The sequence below is a fragment of the Sus scrofa genome, chromosome 1, assembly GCF_000003025.6.
Source record: "Sus scrofa isolate TJ Tabasco breed Duroc chromosome 1, Sscrofa11.1, whole genome shotgun sequence".
NCBI classification, from domain to species: Eukaryota; Metazoa; Chordata; class Mammalia; order Artiodactyla; family Suidae; genus Sus; species Sus scrofa.
The window spans coordinates 107,559,587-107,583,998 of NC_010443.5; the positions used below are offsets into that span (position 1 = coordinate 107,559,587).

Genomic DNA, 24,412 nt, shown 5'->3' on the forward strand with positions numbered 1-24,412 from the left:
ATACATTTCCGCTGTGCCACAAAAGGAACTCCCGAAGTATTTTTAAAATACAGGAAAAATATTTATTACAAATTAAATTACAAGTAGCATTGACATACATTTGAGCTCTATGAAAGAAAATGGCAATCCTTTCTTTTCTCAATTACTCAGTGGTTTTGTTATGGCTTTACCTTTAGGCTACTCTTACTTTCAAATGTGGCTCATAAAGCTTCCATCTAGCTTCAAAAAATCCCCTAGGGCCAAGGTACCAATCTCAAGGCTCATGATTTTAACATCTGGACTATCTATTTTACCAACTGTTTCAGTCTACTAGGTTGTTGATCCCCTTGACAGACCTTCAAATCTAAATTGTGTGAGGGTCACAGGGTTTGTTGCCCTAGGGAATTACCAATAAACCAATGGGACAAAACAAAGTTGCTAGAAGAAAACCATATTACACATCTTCCCTGAATACCACCCTGAAATCACATCATATTTACCCAAATTCAGGTGACGCTAGTACAACATGTAAACCATCCTTGGCAGCTCTAAGCTTACCCAGTTGAAAGAGGAGGTATCTCACTTGCCATCTGCCACACCTGCTCACAAATCAACATAATTTCCAACTAGGGTTCTAATGACAAACAATCAACTTTCCTTTGGATTTCTCCTTTATTACATTAATTACTTTAGCAAAGGAACTGCATCATCTCAAGTACCATAGCTCTCAGCTTATATCTCTAATGGGGATCAAATAAAGACAGACTAACAGTGCCAATTTGAGAAGATGGATCCAATTCAACAGAGCTCAACTGACCATGTGTCACCTAAGGACAGAAGAGCAAAAGTGTAGCATCTTTCAGTCCCCAGAGTTTATATGATGCATCTCATGGATAGCTTTATGGTCCTCACAGGGTGCTATCCTCAGACAAATATTATGAGGCTTGACCTGTTTCATTTAACATAAGTAACTGACACTTCCACTAGATATAGCTATTCAATGGGGCTCAGGTGTTTGTCAATTCTGCTCCATGCCAGCATATTATTTCATAAGAGGCTAAATAGCATATAAACATGTAAATAATTCAGTAGCAGTCCTACAGGGATTCATTGGTGGAACTGGTTCACAGAGAAAACCCTTACAAAGGCCTATGTGTAAGGAAGCCAAGAAGCAGAAGGCAAAGATAACCTAAAGTAAATAAAACTCTATCATCCCTTCTCCCCTAACAACTGAGGGGCTATGCAGACCTTTGTAATTTAGATCTTTTCCCTAGTGGGAAATTTTCTGTACTAAAGAGAAAGAAGTGATGTCAAATTCTCAAGAAAAAAAGTAAACAGGGGAGGGAGATCCCTGGTGGTCTAGTGGTTAGGACTTGGTACTTTCACCACTGTGGCCCAGATTCAATCTTTGGTTTGGTTACGGAGATCCCACATGAAGCTGCTATATGCCACAGCCAAAATTATAATAACAATAACATTTTTGAAAAAGTAAGTTTGGGGTCAATAGATGCAAACTCTTGCATTAATAATGGATAAACAATAAGGTCCTACGCACAGGGAACTATATCCAATCTCCTGGGATAGAACACAATGGAAAATAACATAAAAAAAGAATGTATGTACATATATATAGATGACTGAGTCATCTTTGCTATACAGCATGCATTTGCTATACTTTGCTATACAGCATGCATTTAGCACAACATTGTAAATCAACTATACTTTAATTTTTTAAAAAAAGTGCATAGTGGAGATGGCTTAGGAATCAGGAGATCCAGGAAATTTGCCCTCCACACAGAACTGTTGTGTCAAAGCTTTTCTATAGCTCAATCTCATCTCTAAAACAGGGAATAATACAGGTCAAGTTCATAGGAATGAGAGAAGGAAAAACGCCTAAGCGTTTTTCAGGAAACATGAGGAATTACCTTCATATTTATATTCTAGACCTCATCTCCCTCCCTAAATCTCTCACTTAACAACGGCTATTCTATAGTAACTTTAAAGAGCATACAAAGAAAGTTTATCAAAAGATAGTATCTACAGGAGTTCCTGCTGTGGCACACTGGGTTAAGGATCCAGCACCACCTCTGCAGGGGCTTGGGTTGCTGCTGAGGTGTGGGTTTGATTACCAGCCTGGCCCATGAACTCCAATATGCCGTGAGTATGGCCAAGGAAAAAAAAAAAAAAAAAAAGATAGCATCTACTTTGTTAAACTAACCATAAAAATGGTGGAATGCAGGAGTTCCCATCATTGGTCAGTGTTAACGAACCCAACTAGCATCCATGAAGATGTGGGTTTGATTCCTGGCCTCACTCAGGGGTTAAGGATTGGCATTGTCGTGAGCTGTGGTGTAGGTCACAGATGCAGCTCAGACCTGGCATTGCTGTGGCTGTGGTATAGGCCAGCAGCTACAGCTCCGAATTGACCCCTAGCCTGGGAACCTCCATATGCCACAGGTACAGCCCTAAAAACCAAAAAAATAAACAAAATAAATAAAAAATGGTGGAATTCATACATACATATCCTTTGGGATATCTAAGACAGATGGATTTCTCCAGCCTTGTCTCATGGCCACACTCTGTCCTCTGCACTCCATTCCCACCTTACAGCCTCATGGCATTTACCTCAAAGACATTCCCTGCCCACATGCTACCTCCCAGAACATGTAATAATTTGATTAACATTTGCTTCCTCCACTAAACTATATGTACCCTGAGGGTAAAGGGCTATTTCTCTTTTGCTCGCCATTGTATCCTAATAACAGTGTTTGGTTCAGTCCGCCTTCAATAAATATTTTGGTCAATAAATGAGTGAATGAACACTGCTTTCTTCAATGGGTAGAATCCTAAGTGTCCAGGTTGCCATTTCTCCTCTCCATTCTTGCTTGAGCTTGCTTTGTTACTAATTATAAAATGTCTCAATTACCTGACAGTCTTCAAACTTATTAGACCAGTGTGGATTCCTCTAAAATAAAGGATACAGATAAAGGATACAGAATCTAGGGGAAAAGTTAAAAAAAAAATGCAGTCCTCACATTTCTTAAAAATGACTGGGAATTCCTGTCGTGGCTCAGCAGTTAACGAATCTGACTAGCATCCATGTGGATGCAGATTCGATCCCTGGCCTTGCTCAGTGGGTTAAGGATATGTGGGTTAAGGATATGGCATTGTCATGAGCTGAGGCGTAGGTCGCAGATGCAGCTCAGATCCTGTATTGCTGTGGCTGTGGTGTAGGTTGGCAGCTCTAACTCCGACTGGACGCCTAGCCTGGGACCCTTCATATGCTGCCAGTGCAGTCCTTAAAAAAAAAAAAAACTAACTGCTCCTGCATATTCTCAGCCTTCAGCCTCATCTATGCAATTTCTTCCCAAAATAGGGCTGGACCACAAACCAGGTGTTCTGGACATAACCAACCCCTGGGGAGCCCTCACACTTCTATCTGACTTAAACCATTTAGTTATCACATTTTAAAAACCTATGGGTGTTTGTTTGGAAACAAACCCAACTAGTATCTATGAGGATGTGGGTTCAATCCCTGGTCTTGCTCAGTGGGTTAAGGATCTGGTGTTGCTGTAAGCTGTGGTGCAGGTCACAGACATGACTCGGATATGGTGTTGCAGTGACGTAGGCCAGCAGCTATTGCTCTGATTCAACCCTAGCCTGGGAACCTCCATATGCTGAGGGTACGGCTCTAAAAAAGCAAAAAACAAAAACAAACAAACAAAAAAACACCTATGAATCAAAGGAGACAGAAGTCAGAAAAGTGGTCCTATCTGTGGGGAGATTACTAAGAAGAAGCACGAGCGAAACCTGTGGGCAGCTGGAAATGTTCTATTATCCTGAACTGGATGGTGATGAGGATATTTTGGGGGATGGAAAAGAAGAGAAGGAAATTACTTACTTAAGGATTACCCTGTGTTTGACTATATTGTAAGACTGATAGCTCGGTTAGAGAGTCTGAAAGATTAACACCAAATCAAAAACAGTGATGCACTTAATATTAAACCCTGGGGAGGGGAACAAAAGTTGTAAGAGAAAATGTAATAGTAGTATACTAAATGGTTCAATAATAAATATTCACTGTTATAATATATAATGAATACAGATGTAACCAAAAATTTGATTTGATAAGAAGGGGAAGGGCAACAGGAGAACATATTACTTACTATCTAGAAATATGGGAGTAAATACAAGAAAAAAACTGAAAATTTTAAAGCAGTTGCCTATTTATATACTGTCTTTTCAGGGCCGCACCCTCAGTACATGGATGTTCCCTGGCTAGGGGTCGAGTGGGAGCTGTAGCTGCCAGCCTACACCACGGCAACAGCAATGCCAGATCTGGGTCATATCTGTGACCTACACCACAGCTCACGACAACACTGGATCCTTAACCCACTGAGTGAGGCCAGGGACTGAACCTTTCATCCTCATGAATACTAGTTAGATTCATTTCAACTGACCCACGACAGGAACTCTGCAGTTGCCTATTTAGGGTAAAACTTGGTAATGGGAAGTGGATTAGTGATTTTCATTAAAAGCCATAGTATTGGGGTCCCTGCCATGGCTCAGCAGAAATGAATCTGACTAGTACCCATGATGACGCAGGTTCGATCCCTGGCCTCGCTGAGTGGGTTAAGGATCCAGTGTTGTCGTGAACTGTGGTGTAGGTCACAGATGTGGCTCGGATTTGGCGCTGCTGTGGCTGTGGCACAGGCTAGCAGCTACAGCTCCAATTCGACCCCTATCCTGGGCACCTCCATATGCCGCAGCTGTGGACCTAAAAAGAAAAAAAAAAAAGGTACAGTATTATTTCACTTTTAATATAAAGATAATATACAGACAAAAACACAAAAGGTTATGTATTAATCTGAGAAATAAAACACATTTTTTTGGCCAGTCCATGGCATGTGGAAATTCCCAAGCCAGGGATCAAACCTATGCCATAGCAGCAACCCAAGCCACCACAGTGACAACTCCAGGTCCTTAACCTGCTGCATCACAAGGGAACCCCTAAATAAAACACATTTTATTTATTTAGTTTTTTTTTTTTTTTTGGTCTTTTTTTGCCTTTTCTAGGGCCGCTCCCTTGGCATATGGAGGTTCCCAGGCTAGGGGTCTAATCGGAGGCGTGGCCACCGGCCTGCACCAGAGCCACAGCAGCACAGGATCCGGGCCACATCTTCGACCTACACCACACCTCACGGCAACACCGGATCCTTAACCCACTGAGCAAGACCAGGGATTGAACCTGCAACCTCATGGTTCCTAGTCAGATTCGTTAACCACTGAGCCACAACGGGAACTCCTTAAAACACATTTTAAAATAATTTTATAAAAAGTTAAAGATAAACTCACCAAAATATTCCTGGATCCCCTTAATAAGTTATTATAAAATGTAGCAATCCAATTAAATTATTAAAAATTCTGTAAGAGATGTGAGGAAGGGTAGCAGAAGTAAAGTAGGTACAGATACTAAAGGGCAATGTAAGGGACATTTGTGGTGATGGCACTATTCATTATTTTGACTGTGGTGGAAATACAACTGCTTAGAACTAAATTTACACACTCACAAATGGGTACAAAACTCAGGAAATCTGAACAAGACGGGTGGACTGTACAATAGCTGGTTGTGATACTGTGCTTTTTCCAAGGTACTACCACCAGGGGAAACTGAGTAAAGGGTACAAGGGATCCCTACTTAATCATTCTTACAACTGCATGAGACTCCTACAATTACCTCAAGAAGATTTAATTTTAGGAGTTCCATTGTGGCTCAGTGGTTACAAACTTGACTAGTATCCATGAGGATGTGGGTTCAATCCCTGGCCTTGCTCAGTGGGTTAAGGATCTAGTGTTGCCATGAGCTATAGTGTAGGTCACAGACGCAGCTTTGATCTGGCATTGCTGTGGCTGTGGTACAGGCCAGCAGCTGCTGCTCTGACTTGACCCCTGCCTGGGAACTTTCATATGCCACGTGTACGGCCATAAAAAGCAAAAAAAAAAAAAATTTTAATTAAAAAAAAAACCCTGCTAGACCCTATTTTTAATTTCTACTACCTCTAGTGTTAACAAATTTTATTTACTACTGATAAGAGCAACTCAATAATTAAGCTAAATTCATTTGAAAGGGTGCTCCCTATCCAACACAGGATCCTAGGATCTGATGAACATGTCTGTATGTTCTCATCACTTGATGTGGTCTGATAATATTCCCTCTGTTTTTAAAAGCTAAAGATTTTTTTTTTTTTTTTTTTTTTTTCTTCTTACGGCTTCACCCACAACACATGGAAGTTTTCAGGCTAGGGGCTGAATTGGACCTGCAGTGGCAGGCCTACGCCACAGCCACAGCAACACTGAATCCAGGCAGCATCCGCAACCTATGCTATGGGCAACACAGGATCCTTAACCCACTGAACAAGGCCAGGGATTGAACCCTGCATCTCATGGACACTATGTCAGGTTCTTAATCTGCTAGGAGCCACAAAAGGTACTTCCTGTTGTGGGAGATTTTTTTTTTTTTTTTTTTACATGTCTTCATTAATGCCTTCCTTTGGTCAGCAGCTCTAATATGTATTTCTTAGGGATCAAAAGAATACACAGTCTCACAAACATTATGCATAGAGGGAAGTTTATTTTTTATCTTTATTTATCTCTCTTTCTAATGTTGCCTAGCATTTCCCTGGCAGCACAATGACCTAGTTTTTTGAGGAATAGTTTACTAAGATTTCTAGTCTCCTTTGGTGGACTACAATTTGTTAGCTAGAAGTTACTCATGCTAACCAAACGGTTTGTACTTTCTGCCTCTTTTAAATGTAATACTATCCACGTTGAAGCTCATATTCTAGTTTTCATTCCACCCACACAGCTAAGATACTCCAGAAGTAAAATTTTAAACAATTTGGGCACCTAAGTACCTGAAAAAATGTTATGCGAAAACCTGAATATGTCACTTATGTAAAACATTTATTGAAATGTCAAATAAAATGAGTGTCAGTGCTTAAACCCTTCTACTTAGAAGAGCTTATCATTGAGATGGTTTCTGGAAGTAATGTCATGAGAAACCAGCACAGTGCAATGGGAAAAGCAAAACAAAACAAGGGAGAAGGTAGGAAAAGCTCAGTTCTACTCTTTACTCTCCTCTAAAAGGGTGACAATCTTGGGCAAGTTACTATACTTCCCTAGGCCTCAATATTTCACCTATAAAAAGCTGAGATAATTAATATACGATGCAATGTTATACTCCTACTACAAATTGGAACAGCACCCTGACATCTAACTCATTAACATTCCTACAACAAAATGAGTAAATATTTACTTGAAATAAAACAAAACAAAGGCTATAAATAGCCTCACTAGCCAAAGTCAGGTTTGTGCCTACCTTACAAAAAATTTTGCTTTTAGAACTTTGGGGTTTTAGGACTGCAGAGAAGGAACTGTAGACCTACGTAAAAGTGTTTACTGTCAGAAAGTGAGTTTGCTAATACACAACAAAACATTTTCTCCCATTCCAAAGACTAAAGTTCTTAAATAGCCTTTGACCTGACTCTAATAAAAGTCTTTTAAAACTAAACAATGTCAGAAAAACAAAAACAAAAAAACTAAACAATGTCCACTAGTAATAACTGTCCACACACAACTGCTAATGATTCATCATATGTGACTTCTCTTTATGTAAACTAACCCACTGCACTGGCCCCAGGAAGTTAAGTGAATTATACCAAGTCAACTCAATCTTTAATTTACATTTAACCAATTTTCCAATATGGATTTTTTTTCCCCTCCACCCTCCAACCACATTTGAAATCTATATCAGTCCTTTAGTGTAATGACCATGCTACTTACAACTTGAAGTGATATACTTTCACTAAGAGATACAGTTTATCCTTGAATTCTTTCTAAATTCTTGGGTAGATAGATTTAATCTCATCAGGTTGACTGATTTAACCAAGAAAGGCTAGGCCAGAGTTCCTGGTGGCTCAGCAGGGGTTAAGGATCCAGTATTGTCACTGCTGTGGCTCTGGTTCAATCCTGGACTGGGAACTTCCACATGCTGTGGGCATGGTCAAAAAAAAAAAAAAAAAAAAAAAAAGTCTAGGTTGCTAAGAAAAAATGCGTTGGAAAGACTAAATCAACTCAGATCTGCCCTGATGTGGCATGGGTCACTGCTGCAGCACAAGTTCACAAGTTCAGCACCCACCCCAACCCCTCAAAGTAAAAGTGAACAGAAAGCTCTTACCATCAGTAGAGCAAAGAGCTTATTGAATTTTCTTTTTTTTCTTACACCTAATTTCTAGGTGGCATGTAACTAACCATTATCACTTTGTAGGCTTCTTTGGCTTTGATTGAAAAATGTTTTTCTTTTTTTTTTTTTTTTTTGTCTTTTCCAGGGCCACACCTGCGGCATATAGAGGTTCCCAGGGTTGAGGTCTCATCTGAGCTACAGCTGCCAGCCTACGCCACAACCACAGCAACGTGGGATCCAAGCTGTGTCTGTGACCTACACCACAGGTCATGGCAACACCGGATCCTTAATCCACTGAGCGAGGCCAGGGATCGAAACTGCAACCTCCTGTCTCCTAGTCAGATTCGTTAAGCACTGAGCCACAACGAGAACTCCTGTTCTCGTTGCTAATTTTTTTTAAAAGATGTTTTCTCCTCTCCACAGCCTGTGAGACTATGCCAGTGACCATCAGTTTTGTATGGTCCTTTTGAACACTTATTTTCTAATAAAATGGTTTTTAAGTCTTTAAGCTTCCAGTGGTTATTTGCTTTTTAAAATCTTTCCACTTTTCCTAACGTACATACTTGATTGCAGCTCAATTTCTTAAAAGTGAATCCTCATGATAGATTTTATTCCTCTCCCTGAAGAATGCTGAATTTAATCAAGATAAGATTACTACTAAATAGTGCTGACCTGCAGAAACCTTTGGCAATTCTTATTTGCTTTGTTCCTCAAAGCAAAATCCAGGTTTTTTCTTCGCTTTGTGGGTTCTAAAATTGCCAACTGTATGAAGTAGTTTATCTTACTCAAAACCACATCTTCACATTTGCTCTCTATAAAATATTTAACCAATCTATGTATAAGTAAATAAACTCCACATTATTATTATCTGGCCTTATTTTGCAGCTTCTCCAATCTCCTTTAATATCTTCAACTTAGTCACATTATTTTGATTAGGACTGTGACATTTTTATTTAAGCAAGGATATCAATCCTTATAAAAATGTAATCCCTTGCTGCCTGTATCATTCCTACAAAGTGCAGATTCTAGCAGCACCACATTTCAACGATTAGTCTCTTCCCATCAAGTATCTGAGATGTGGATTAAATCATTATATCATTATTTTGCCTACCAAGAAAGAAGGGGGAAAAATTATACAAAGATGACAGAAATGGCACTCATCATGTTTATGTAATGTTTTTAAATAAATCTAATGCTTCAGATCACAGATGCAGGTAAAATATATTATAGATTGGTTGTTGGAGGAAAATATTCCTTCACTGTTATATCACCTACCCCACCACCGTGACCTTGTTAAAAGTGAATTTCCTTCTTATAGAAAGGCTCCATAAAAAAAAAAAAGAATATTACCAGACACTGCCCTACATTTCCTCCTCTGTCAGACAGTGTTATGGAACTCATCTGAAATCCACACTGCCAGGATTTCTAGCTCTGCTAGGACTGGAAGGGCCTACTAATACAAGCCACAGAAACATTACTACTAAAAAACCAATTTTCTCTAGCAAACTAAGCTATGTTAAAGCATTTTTACTAATAAAACAATACAACTTGGTCAGTTAAACTGAGATCCTTTCAACTACTAAAGAAAAAACAACAACAACATACATTTGAATTAACAGCCACTGGCTTTAAGTTCAGAGAATCAGTAATACATTAAGTTAAGCATAAGTAGTAAGAATGTATGACTTCAAGTCTGATATGCAGCAAATCCTTACAAAGAAAAGCAGTGTGAAATCTGCCTAGATACTCATCTAACATTAGAGCCACATCTGCCTAAAAGTAACAGGTTTTTCTTAGCATCGACCCCAAGTTCATTAAGAACTTTTATTTTTAAAGTTTTCATATCAAAAAGATCACATTTTTACAGAATGGCAAATAGGTCTTCTTGTGAACTGCAACAGAATAAGCTAATGGTATAAACAACTAAAAATGGAGTGTACCGGTACCTTGCACCTCTCAGCTATGTCATAGCATACAGTATAACAAACAGGCTAAGAACCTGATGTCCATAAGCTGTATTCTACATAACCTAAGGACAGAAATAAGACATTATAACTCATATGTTAGAGGAATTTTAGCTTCCAGCCAGTTACCACAACAGAAGCCTAACCAAAGGCTGTTTGAAGCTGTTTCCTAACAGCTTCATGTAAAGAAAAAAGGGAGGAGGTTACAGGAAAAATAATGAAGTAGTAGAAGGGTTAGGAAAAGAGCAATCTTGGAAATTGTAAGAAAATTTACAAAACACAAATCAAACAGGAGAGCATCAAGAGATTTTAGGACATCTTTATCCTCAAGCTAATGAATTAGGTACTGAGACTTCCAGAAGAGAGCCAGCTATGCATTGAGAGGAAGTCAAAATACCACGAACCTTAAAATTCAATTTTTAGGTTGGAAGCAAAGTGTATAGTCCCTAAAAGGTTTTGGTTTTTTTTTCTTTTTAGGGCCACATCTGTGGCACATGGACATTCCCAGGCTAGGGGTCAAATCGGAGCTACAGCTGCCGGCCTACACCACGGCCACAGCAACATCAGACCCAAGCTGTATCTTCGGCCTACACCACAGCTTGTGGCAACGTCAGATCCTTAACTCACTGAGCAGGGCCAGGGATCAAACCCGAATCCTCTTTTTAAAGAGCTACTCCAAACAAACTTGCTGAGGCCTCACTAGAAAGAGGGAAGGTTGTAGTATTAGGCTTTTCCCTTTGAGGAAGAAGAAATCTCAAGAGGCCTAACTCACCTATTACTCCAGGCACCCTAGACCCATTTAGCAGGAGAGCAAATCCCACTTCTCAGGGAACTGGCTACAAGGCCTCCAGTTCTAGCCCTGGTGTCTATCTTTCACACATGACTGCAATTTTCACCATGACTGACTTCCAGGAGTGCCAGCCAGTGGAGCAGCAGAAGAAAAGAATGTATTTCCCCTCAATGTCTGCTAGACTCTGGAACACGGCAGCCATTGCCCCTGTCTCTCTGCTGGGCAGAAGAACATTCAGCAAGCTCAGAGAAGTGCCTAACAACCCAGTAACACACTAGCACCATATTTATCAAAGATCTCTACTCTTATTTAAAGCTGTAACCCTCCCACCTCCCCATTTATCCCTCCTCCACAATCCTAATCCCCCTACTCTGTTCTATTTTTCTCCCACATCATTTAGCACACTCAGTACTATATAATTATTTATTATGCTTATTTACATTTCCTTTTGTTAAAACACAAGATCTATGAGGCTAGGATTTTTTTTCTGTCTATTTTGTTAGTTGACAGATCTTAAGCAGCTAGGGTAGGACTTCACATATAGTAGGAATCCAATAAATGTTTACGGAATGAAAGAAGTAAGTAAGACAAACTAAAAAGACCTCCTGGAGGTCAACAATACCCAGAGGGCCCAACAACGCTATATTCCTCTAACAGAATCAGTCTACTTCCCAGAACTGACCTACCTCTGCCCTTCCCCCCAAAGGCTCCAGCAGCTAGAATATATGGAACCACAGTACTGCTGCAGACACTAAAGGCGACAGATGCTTGTCCTTGAGTCTGAAAGATTTCTGAAGGCTTTCACACTCTGTGCCTTGTTCCTAGGTTATTCAGTTTGGGGTAAAATGTGTTGAATGGAAGTCACCTTAACATAAAAAGAGGTCTCAAAAAAAAAAAAAAAAAATCAGAAGTTTCTGTTTTCAAATATCAAATTCCAATTCAATTCAGCAAGCCTTAAGCATAAAGTTATATTCAAAGCACTAGGCTAGAAGTCATGGGAAAATAGGAAACAGGCCTCTTATGGAGTTGAGAATGAGGAAAAAAAAATACTCACATATAATTATAATTAAAGACAAGGTGTGGGGGTCTGGGATGGAGATGCTGTATCATTGTACAACTATAAATATAATAAATTCATAAAAAAGCAAAAAAATATATAAAAAAGGAAAAAAGAGAAAGACAATGTGTGATAAAGTTTTATAACAGAGATCTTAGCAAAAAGTTAAAGAGACACAGAGGAATATGAAATTAATTCTGGAGATATAGGTGGGTGGAAGAAAGAGTTAAGAAAGGAAGAAGATGAGTTCTTATCATGACTCAGTGGTTAATGACTCCAACTAGGAACCATGAGGTTGCAGGTTTGATCCCTGGCCTCACTCAGTGGGTTAAGAATCCGGCGTTGCCGTGAGCTGTGGTGTAGGTCACAGACTTGGCTCAGATCCTGCGTTGCTGTGGCTCCGGCAAAGGTCAGAGGCTACAGCTCTGACTGGACCCCTAGCCTGGGAATCTCCATATGCTGCAGGTGCGGCCCTAGAAAAGACAAAAAGACAAAAAAAAAAAAAGGAAGGAGATGAAATTTTTTGGTAGATTGAAGGAAGGGTCAGATTTGAAGCTGAATGCCTTGGAGCAGGGAAAAGTATTCAAACAAAAAAGAAAAGAAACTAAAGTGTTGAGACTAAAAAATGTAGGGTAAGCAAAAGGAATGGCTGTAAAAAGAGTGAGAAAATAAATGAAATAAATCTGAAGAAGGCCATTTTGGTGAGGTTATAAAGGATCTTGTGCGATAGCCTATAATAGGCAGTAAGGAGAAATTAAAGGTTTTCAGCAAGAAGTGAAATGATCAGAACTGTATTTTTTCTTGGTGGGGAGGGAGAGATGACTGTGCCATGAGGAAGTTCCTGGGCCAGGATCATACCTGTGCCACAGCAGCAATCCACGAGCCAAAGCAGTGACAACCCCAGATCCTTCACCCACTGAGCCACATGGAATTCCTAAACTGTATTTTTAAAAGTCTCCTATTGTGGCTCAACAGAAAAAACTCCAACTAGTATCCATGAGGATGTGGGTTCGATCCCTGGCCCTGCTCAGTGGGTTAAGGATCAGGCCAGGGTTGCCGTGAGCTGTGGTGTAAGTTGTAGATGGGGCTTGGATCTGGTGTTGCTGTGACTGTGGTATAGGCCAGCAGCTGCAGCTCTGATTCCACCCATAGCCCAGAAACTTCCATATGCCCTGGGTACAGGCCTAAAAAAGAAAAAAAGTCTATACTGGGGAGTTCTCTGGTAGACTAGTATTTAGGGATCTGGCATTGTCACCACGATGGCATGGGTTTGATCCCTGGCCCAGGAACTTCCTCATGCCACAGGCATGCCATAGGCATGAGGAAGTCTACACTGGGGTTTCTGGCTACACACTCTTCTAGAACAAAATTCTTTCTTTTCAGAGAACTTCCACTCATAATCATACAGTCATTGACTGTTGGCCTCCCCAACTAGATTTTAAGTCCTCAAAGGACAGGGATCATGTCTACCTGGCACATAAGTGCTTAACAAATACAAGCAAACCTCAGCGATATTACAGATTCAGTTTCAGACCACTGCAATAAAGCAAATATCACAGTAAAGTGAGTCATATAAATTTTCTGGTTTCCCAGTGCATATAAAAATTATGTTTACATTATACTGTAGTCTATTAAAGTGTGCAACAGCATTACGTCTTAAAAAAAGTGTATAGGTGTTCCCGTCCTGGCTCAGAGGAAACAAATCTGACTAGCATCCATGAGGATCCCTGGCCTTGCTCAGTGGGTTAAGATCCGGTGTTGCCATGAGCTGTGGTATAGGTTGGCTCCAGTCTGGCGTGGCTGTGGCTGTGGCGAAGGCCGGCAGCTACAGCTCCGATTCTCCCCAAGCCTGGGAACCTCCATATACTAAAATGGAGGTGCGGCCCTAAAAAGACAAAAAAAAAAAAAAAAAAAAAAAAAAAAAAAAAAAATTACATACCTTAACTTAAACATGTTAACCATCATCTGAGCCTTTAGCAAGTCATAGCAGTAATAGCAAAGATCACTGATCACAGATATAATAATAATGAAAATGTCTGAAATATAGTAATAATGAAAAAGCTTGAAATATTGTGAGAATTAGAGAAATACTGTGACACAGAGACATGAAGTGAACAAGTGCTAGAAAAATGGCGCCAACAGACTTGCTTGCCACGGGCTTGCCACAAACCTTCAGTTTGTAAAAAATGCAGTATCTGCAAAGTACAGTAGGACAAGGTATGCCTGTGTTAACTAAATAAATAAAAATTTTACTAATGCAGTAGTTCATTGTACATAACATAGAATGAAGCATTAACCATGAGATCAGTACAATAATATACAGATGAACACCTGAACTAGGTCAGGCGAAAAAGTGAGACTAAATGATAAAACATCTAGAATGATTAGATGAGGTGATGGAAGAAAAAAGAACCAAAGATGAACCCAAAGTTTTGTGCCACAGCAACTGGAAAAACTGTAATGCTTAGGGAAGAAACGGTAAGCAAATTTCAGAAATGATGGACTGGTATATTCAAAAGCAGATACCAAGTAGAAAAAAATTTCCCCCTTCCCTGTATACCTTTCAGATTCATAGACTGCATGAGCCTCACAATTCCAATTTCTCTTCCTACAGTTCCATTTCTGAGACCATTCCTTAAAACTCTGCTCTACAAGCATCAGTTCCAGAACAAAGATAAATACCAAGTTACACACCAAACCTTAGAATTTTCAACTGAAGTTTACAAGGCACATTCTTGAACATTCACTCCTGCTCTCATGAATCCCAACCAAATCCTAAGTGCTCACCTAGAAATGTTACTAGGAATACTCTGGTTAACACACCAAAAGTCCACTGGCTTTATTCTGTTCACAGAACAGAGCATAGCCACTGCTGCTTTCTTCTATAAATACTGAATCACAGCCTAAGAAACTACAGGTATCAACATGCAATGTGGTACCAGCATGCAATGTGGCCTAACTGCTAGATCTGGATTTCAATCATGGGGTGGTTTGATTTGCAAGGGTTGCATGGCACCGATTCTGGCCACTTTTCAAATCAAAACCCTTCACTGGACACTTTAAAAAAAAAATCTATCTGTAATTTATATTTCTAACATAAATCTTTCAAAAACGTCACATTCAGGTGGAGCACTTCCCAAAATAACCTTTAGATTACCTGAAAATTAGAAATGTGCCACAGATGGCTGAGAATAAAGCAAAACACTCCCAATACTTTTTGAGTCCAAAATAAACAACATTTCTGCGCACCAAATTTTTCTATTACAAACCGATGGATGTTTTAGGTACAAATTTAAAAACACTGAATGCCTCTTCCAATGTTCAAAGGTAAATTAAACATGGGATTTTGCTTTGTTATTAACACACACCCCGTGAAAAAAAAAAGACTAAAAGACCATCATCCTCTTAACATTCAATAAATAGCTCCTACTGAAGTTCCAAATCCAAAAGTTAACTAGGAAATGCAGATAAAAATCCTAACTTGGGGAATTAACAACTAGGTTATACAATTTTATTCCTTTAAACTTCTTGAAAGCAAAGATTTCCTAACATTACAGTTAACCCTTGAATTGACAGAACAGGTTTGAATTACAATGTTAGGTTCAATTACACCTGGATTTGTTTCAATACTTACATATGACCTGCAGCTGGCTGGAACCTCGGATATTGGAATGCCAAGTGTTAAGTTATACAAGGATTTTTTTTATTTCACAGGGGGAGGGGGTGGCCCCCAACCCCTGTGTTATTCAAGGGTCAACTGTATTACCAATCTCTCTTTTTGTTTTTTGTTTTTTTGGTTTTTTTTTTTTTTTTTTTGTCTTTTTGCCTTTTCTAGGGCCACTCTCACGGCACATGGAGGTTCCCAGGCTAGGGGTCTAACCGGAGGCGTAGCCACCGGCCTACGCCAGAGCCACAGCAATGTAGGATCCGAGCAGTGTCCGCAACCTTCACCACAGCTCACGGCAACGCCGGATCGTTAACCCACTGAGCAAAGCCAGGGATAGAACCCTCAACCTCATGGTTCCTAGTCGGATTTATTAACCACTGCGCCATGACGGGAACTCCTCCTTTTGTTTTTGTATTACCAATCTCAAAGTTCCTAAAGTCATTCATTAGCTTTAAATTGCTCAGTCCCTTTTAGGGGGTATTTCCTCCTAAATCCTCCTTTTTGGTCAAACTTCACCAGATTTTGCATGTTAAGCATTAAAAATAACAATTTTATTTTGTTTTTTTTGTTTGTTTGTTTGTTTTAGGGCCACACCCACAGCATATGGAAGTTCCCAGCTAGGGGTCCAATCAGAGCTGCAGCTGCCGGCCTACATCACAGCCACAGTAATGCCAGATCCCAGCCATGTCTGCAACCTACACCACAGCTCACAAAAATACTGTATCCTTAACCCACTGATCGAGGCCAGGGATCAAACATGTATCCTCATGGATACTAGCTGGATTTGCTTCGGCTGTGCCACAATGGAACTCCCACAACTTTATTTTCTAAACAAAACAATGGGCAACTCTTATTCAATCCCAAGAAATTAATTCAAAGTTAGTTTTCCACTGGAGTTCCCCTCATGGCTCAGTGGAAACGCATCTGACTAGCAGCCAGGAGGACACAAGTTCGATCTCTGGCCTTGCTCAGTGGGTTAAAGATCTGGCATTGCCGTGAGCTGTGGTGTAGGTCACTCAGATCCTGAGTTGCTGTGGCTGTAGCATAGGTGAGCAGCTACAGCTCTGATTCAACCCCTAGCCTGGAAACCTCCATATGCCACGGGTGTGGTCCTTAAAAAAAAAAAAAAAAAAAAACAAGCACAGCACAAACTTTATAAACATATCAAAGAGGAGTGATAGTCAAGACCCCAGGAACTAAGGTGGCACTTATCTGCCCTTCTGAATATTGACACAATAATAAAAACTGCTCGGAGTTCCCGTCGTGGTGCAGTGGTTAACTAGGAACCATGAGGTTGCGGTTCTATCCCTGGCCTTGCTCAGTGGGTTAAGGATCCGGCGTTGCCATGAGCTGTGGTGGAGGTTGCAGACGCAGCTCAGATCCCTCGTTGCTGTGGCTGTGGCGTGGGCCAGAGGCTACAGCTCCAATTAGACCCCTAGCCTGGGAACCTCCATATGCCGTGGGAGCGGCCTTAGAAAAGGCAAAAAGACCAAAATAATAATAACAATAATAATAATAATAAAAACTGCTCACTTATGTCAACCATTTTTGTCCCATTCTTCCATCACAATCTTTATACCACATAATTCAATACTACATGGAATCTTTAGGGATGATCTTGTCCAGTGTGCTCATTTTACAGCTAAAGAAAGAAAAAACTTAGAAATGACTAACACAAGGTCACACAGCTAGTGAAAGGCAAAAAACAGTGATCTGAACCTGGGTTTTATGACTCCTAATTCTGTACTTTTCCCTCTATGCTTTGAAAATCTACATTAGCAAAGAAAATATTTTATACTATTAAATTGGAAAATAACTGTAACTAAGCCACACGAAAATAAAATTCATCCATATATAGAGAACAAAAGGGTTAGAACAGGAAGTACCCCAAATCAAACAGAAAGAAGCAGCACTTGTTCATATAGTAAAGGGCTTTCTTAAGAGCACAAGCTTGTACATAGTTTCTGAGCCATTTTATTAATTACCACCTGTTGGGATTTGACTCTTGTGCTTCCATCAAATCCAACTCCTTAAGAGGATGCCACAATGACTCTTGTGGCAAAGGCTTGAAAAGTGGTAACTTCTGGCACAAATAACTGATGGTACAAAAGGAACCCACAAATGTGGTGCCAACTATCAAAAAGAAAGTACAGACGTTGAAGTGGATGGAGATTTTGCTGGGAGCAAGTAATCCTGAAAATGAGATAAGAATAAAAATCCAAGAGAGAAAAGCTGGCCTGACACTAATGACCAGAGAGTACAACAAAAAGAAGGTAGTTTCAGAGCTTGCCTGGCATCAGACAGCTCACACCTGCAAAAGAAAGAAGGAAAAAATTCTCACAGAGACAAGAGAAAGACCGTAGGTTTGCTCCTGAGTGATGGATTAGATATGACCTAATAGGTATTTGCCATCTCTTATTTCTGGGACTCTGATCCAAGAACAAACAGCAAGAGAACCATGAAAAATCAGCCCTGTTGGATCTGGAGTTCTGCCTTGACAAGATATAAAGCTCATTCATAGGTCTGACTGTGTTCATGAGACTGCAGTTCAACTCCTGCTGCTAGAGCAAGGGGAGGGGGGAAGGAAGATAGAAAGGGGTGAGTGAGAAGGAGGTGGAAGATCTGGGTTGTGACTATAATAGCTACAGTAATTAGAGTGTTTCCAAGCTGCTAGAGAAGTCTTTAGAGCAGAGAATGAGGATGGGAGAAGGGGGAGGGGGAAAAAACATGAGGAAGCAAACTACTGCGAATGCTAGGAAAATACGTGGTGGTTTGTGGATAGTTTAAAACAAACAAACAACTGTGATGGCTTCACATGGGGAAATAAAGAAGTTTATATTCTTTCCCAGAAGTGAATATTATACAAATAATTGCCAGGCTCCTACTTAAAGCTAGGCTACAAACTAGGTTTAAACAGATTCTTGCAAATGTCCCTGTCTTTGCAGCAGTTCACTGGCCTTGGCCTCAGAGTCATACTACCTCACTTTTCCCTAAGTTAATCAGTCAATCCATCTGTCCATCGACCCATTCATCTAAATCCTGGTCTCGATTCCTCTAACAAACAGAGCAGAGCCTTCACTTCACTTGGAAAACTCTAAAACAGTTAATATCACTTCCTTCCTGTCAGTCAACTGTTAATTAATACCCTGTGAATTCAACTAGACTCTGTGTGTGTGTGTTTCAATAGAAGGAGCACAGCTTGTCAGACTAATACAGAAAATGACTAGAGGACACTAAAAAAGTCACAAAATAAACACCAAGTTACTCATCTATAAATTTTAGGCTCTTCAGCACTGTCATGGCAGGAACATGTGAAAGAAAAATAAAATCACATTTATGAAAGAGGATGATGATAACCTAGAAGAAATCTGGGAAACTGAAGAAAACCTCAAAATATAAAGTCGGAGTTCCCGTCGTGGCGCAGTGGTTAACGAATCCGACTAGGAACCATGAGGTGGCGGTTCGATCCCTGCCCTTGCTCAGTGGGTTAACGATCCGGCGTTGCCGTGAGCTGTGGTGTAGGTTGCAGACGCGGCTCGGATCCCGCGTTGCTGTGGCTCTGGTGTAGGCCGGTGGCTACAGCTCCAATTAGACCCCTAGCCTGGGAACCTCCATATGCCGCGGGAGCGGCCCAAGAAATAGCAAAAAGCCAAAAAAAAAAAAAAATAAAAATAAAGTCCTCCTCCAAGGTATAGGAAATGCTATACTTATTTTTAAGATAAATATTTAGTTGAGATACTTCCTTACCATGACTTGGCCCTCTGATGATGATTTGATTCTAAAAGTGATGTTAATCTCAAAGCCAGAAAAAAAGCTATAAAGGTGCTGGGAGAAACTAAAAATGGAATAAAACAAACAACAGAATAAATGCAAACTTCATGTGGAGAATTACATTCATAAAATAAAAACACATGCAAATGTCTTGAGTAAGGCATGTGAGGTAGACTTAATACGAAAAGTCAATTACATCCTTTGCTTAAAACCTGCTGGGTATCCTCCCAGTGGGCTAAATCTTTTTCACCACACTAAAAGCAAAGAATTTTCTCCTTCCCATTTCCCTCTAATAAACAAGAGCTAAAAACACTGAATTGCCATTATTTCCTTCCCATTCATAGGGCATAAAGCCAGAACTCACAGAAACACAATAGGGCCATCTAGGACCATATCTAAGGCATGCTAGTCAGTAATCTAAAAGAAACACAGAGAAGGAAGAATCTCTCTTCTCTATTCCATTATCTTCTCACTAACAGACCAGTATCAGGCATTAAGAAATGTGAAACAAAGAGGAATTTCACACATATGAACCAAACCTAAACCATGGAAGACCAAGTATTTTCTTGTCACTGTGGCATGTGATTCTTTAACCACCTGCTTAATAATCCCTCTTCAGCTGCACAGCTGCTGCCAATTGAACATGCCCAGCTAGGCAGGTGCTTTGGTGAATTACCTGTTCCCTAGTGAAAAGAGTCCTTCACTGACACTAAGTGGGCACAGAACCTACCAATCAGCATCGCCTATCTTCATTTTGTCTGTCATAGCCAACTTTTATGAAAGATATCATGAAAGCATATTTAGTACACTATGATTTTGTATCTTGGGGGGTTTTGTTTTTTAAGGAAACTGATTTTTAAAAATCAAGCTGAAGTGAGAATTTAGCTGCTTAAAAGAAAACTTGCAACACAACATAAGGCTGCCTCATCTCAGAGTGGCCCCATCTGTCTGGCAGTATTCCCATCCATGACCAGTTTTCCACAAGGGAAATAACAATTGCTTTGCTACCTTTGGAGCAGGAGAAAGTGGCACTAGAAGGTTCTGGCAGTAAGGAGAGAGAGAGCAGAGTGAGAACTTTGGGAGACTACACATCATTCCTGTACTCGTTAAGTCGCCACCACTGAGACCAGGCAGTAGTGTTCTGAGTCAAATAAGTAAGGAGTGGCACTTCCACTTGACAGAGCAATCAGTAAACCCCTCAACAAATTATCCTGTTCCAGTCATTTAGTTGCTATATGCTAATTGCAACGTAATTACTACCAGGAGCCCAAATTATGCTTCCATATCCTCACACAAAATAAGCACTAATCTGTCCAGCTATCTAGACCTCTCACAAGGAAACATTTTCTAACAAGAAGGTGGGCGGGGAGGGAGATCCAAAGTGCCCTCTGAAAGATGGTCACAATCAGAAAACTCATAAGACTCCTTGTGGCAAGGGCCCAACTCTGAAACCACTAAATCTAATCAGGGCAAATTTAATCTGAGGCTTCTGCCTTCACTATCACCTGACAGGATTCAGAAATGAATGCCAACAGCCCCAGAGCAAAAAGCTTTGGACTCGGTTTAGCTGAGACTTCACCCAGAGACCTAGGACACATAGTTGAAAGCAATCTAAAGAGAGACAACACCTCCAGTAGGACCTTAAGACAGTTCTGCCATCAAGAAATATAAAGGTCAGAATAGCGTGTTCCTTCCTAACAAAGTCCAACACCTAAGTGGCAAACCATCACTTTTAAGAAATTCACAGAAATAAAAAGAAAAGGAAGCAACATGGTCAGACACAGGGCCTCAGAAAGACCTTTGCCACAACCAAAGGCTAAAAGTTCCTCTTCCACAATACCCTATAGGAAATGGTTGGCTACTGTGTACAGTGTACATTGTGTGCAACTGCCCTCTCACAAAGAGCTTGCTTTCTAATCTCTTTATTTTTTTATTTCATTGTATATTTTTCTGGGCCCACCTGCTGGGGCTATGGAGTTCCCAGGCCAGGGATCGAATCTGAGCTGCAGCTGTGACCTACATCACAGCTGCAGCAATGCTGGATCCTTAACCCACCACGCAGGGCCAAAAATTGAACCCACACCTCAGCAGCAACAACACTGGGTCCTTAACCGGCTATACCACAGCAGGAACTCCTCTAATCTCTTTTTAAAGACGTTTTCTTTAATGTCCTAAATGGAAACCCCATTTCCAGTTCCAAATAATTCTTTACCCAAATAATAGTATCTAAATACTATTTGAACAATTCTACAAGATATATGCAAGGATAAGTTTCCTTCTAGCTTGTTCTCATCCTTCTCTCATTAATAACTCCCAAGACCACAATTGATTTTTTTTTTCATGTTCATCTCTCTGGCAATTTTTTCTCAAACACGGAAGCACATATGGACTTTCTTGCACAATGAGTAAGTCAAGTCCTTTCATCAGAATTAAAATAAAGATTAAAAGGAAAGTTGTTTTGTTTCCACAGCCCTTGCCCAGATAGGCAAATTCTGTGGCTTTTTTGTTGTGCAATTTTTCTGAGCAGGAAGTCACCATTAAAAAGGTACTTGGTCCTTGGCTCCCTATCTTAACCGTGCACAGGGTTTTAGTGGTATTCCTAAACAAATAAACAAAAATCAAAACAAAAACATGAGTGTCCCATTTCTATAAAAAGAATTAAACATGCTGGCTCAAACAAGAGTAAAACCCTCCCCTTGGAGTCTTCTTTAAAGGTCTGACACAAACACGAGGGGTGAGTCCCCTAGCCACTATTCCTGCACAACTTAGTACAGGCCAGCCAAAGAGGCAGGCACAACATGGCTGGCATTCCCTATTCTTCTGAAAAATGTGTGCCAATGAGCTGTGCATTGTTCCTCACTCAAAAAGAAGAGCCTTTCTGTCTGGCCTCCTCCAATGGCAAGCCCCAGTCTGGAAAAGGAAGAAAATGGCACTGAGGAGCCTGGGAGATGGAGCATATCCAAAGCTCTCAGACAAGACTTGAACCTATGACCTTCACTGTGTACACAATAGGCGGGTGAGAGGGACGGGTTTATCTCTGCAGCAGCAGTTCTCAGCCCTGGGGTAGCACTCCCGATAAAATGACATGACTATTGTGTGTGGCAGCAGAACAGTCATCTCCTCACAACAGCCTAAACCAGCACTCCCTCCCCCAAGACAAAGCAGCAGGGGTGAAATTAACTCAAGGCTGCAGAGCAAAGCCTAATACAGAAAAGAGAGGCCTGTGGGGGATTGGGGACTCTCCTCAACCCCTGGGGCTCTGGACACATGGCTGGAAACAGACAGGCTTTCTCCCCCATCTTTCCCACTCTCATTTAGGTAGGAAGCTGTTTCTTAGAGAATTTAATCATCTGTGATTTGTTCAGAAATATTCCCCCTGAAGGGCTATGATCTCTCCACCCTGTGTGAGCCTAATTCCTAGAAGCTGAAATGACTGTTTGCTGCTGCCTGTTTCACAAACACACATTAATTGGTCAGATGTGTCTCCTCCTCCTCAACCCCAGAGGGAGGAAGGAGAATCTGAGCAAAGCACAGAGATGATCCAACCGTAATTACACATAAAGGGAAAAGAGGGCAGCATGGGTTTTCCAAACAGGACAGGGTCACAAACCCTCCCGAGGGTACAAGGATAGTAGTTTAAGGGCCAGGCCTAGGGATCCCTCCATCTTGAAGAAAAGGACAGGAGTAAATGTGACCTGAAGACTACAAGGAGCACACACCCACAAGCTACTTACTGCACGCCCCCAGCCACCTTGCTCCCCCCTCCTGGGCCACGCACACGTCCTGCTCCCAGCCCTTCGCCCTGAACCCCCCTAACTCCCTGACTAGCTCCAGTCACCCTGGGCCCCCCGCAAGATACCAGACTGGCCTCTAAAACTCTCTGGCCTGTCCTTACAACCTGGCCAGACTCTAATCCCTCTCGGGTACCCCTACCCTCAGCGTGAACCGGCCTGGCCACGCTTTGAACTTCACCCCAATCCCCTCGACTCCCCCCTCCCCCACCCACGCAACGACCCCCCCCCACCCCGCCATACACACCTTCTCCTCGCTCCGCCCCGGCCCCCAACCCCCACTTCCTCCGTCAGGCGCCGCTGCCCCCGGCCCCCTCAGCGCCGCCGCCTCACTCCTCCCCCAGCCCCAGCTCCACACAAAGCTCGGGACTCACCGCGCGACCGGTCCCGGGAGCCGCCACCTCCGCCCGCCCGGGCCCCGGGCCGTAGAGCCGCCGCTGCTACGGGGCCCAGGCCGCCATCCGTTCCCGCGGCCCCTCCCCCCTCCCCACCCCGCCTCGGCCGGCTCTCCGCCCCCTCCTCGCGCCGCTCCGCCCCGCCCGCCGGTGCCGCTGTTCCGGGGCCGCGGGTCCCTCAGCCGCCGCCACCGCCGCCGCCGCCGCGATCCGGGACAACCAGGGCCGCCCGGAAGACCCGGACACTGGATTATCGGGCCCTCGGATCCGGATTCCGGGCTGGTGTGGAGTCTGGAGCGGTAGAGCGCAGGGGAAACCCGGAACCTGGATGGCGGAGCCAAATCCTGGGTCTCGGAACGCGCGGTCACACGGAGCCCGGATTAGAGACTCGGAGCCAGGATTAGAGACGCGTAGCTCTGGGAATGCTGGAAAACCCGGCCGGTCGGTTAAAACAGAGATAAACTCGAAGAAGCCTGGATGGGAGAGCTCGAACCTAACGCTCTCTCCTCGTGGAAAGAACTCTCGGTGGCCAGACTTCCTCGCAGAGAGGTCTCTGGGGAAGTATCGCACCTTAAATACAGAAGACACCAATTCTGTAAGTGTCCAACCGTGGGGAGAGAAAGAGCCATAAGGGGTGTGAATGTGAACATCTACAAAGAACAGAAGGGCAAACACAGCTCATGGTGGTTTCATCCATTTTATCCGTTGTTTCAGCAAAGTATCAATCCCCTAATTTTTTATCCTTTGTCTTCCAAT

The 24,412-nt window shown here is 41.8% G+C and overlaps 1 protein-coding gene across 4 annotated transcripts in view; it reads right to left on the bottom strand.

Annotated features, from left to right (window-relative positions):
• The window catches only part of ZNF609 (zinc finger protein 609), a 244,740-nt gene extending 220,979 nt beyond the window's left edge, over positions 1-23,761 (bottom strand). For 3 of the 4 annotated variants that reach the window (XR_002344510.1, XM_013992893.2, XM_003121465.4), the window contains exon 1: positions 23,636-23,761. The gene's annotated coding sequence lies outside the window, so the exon portion shown is untranslated. The remainder of the gene's footprint in view (positions 1-23,635) is intronic. The other variant, XR_002344514.1, reaches the window with a different exon arrangement.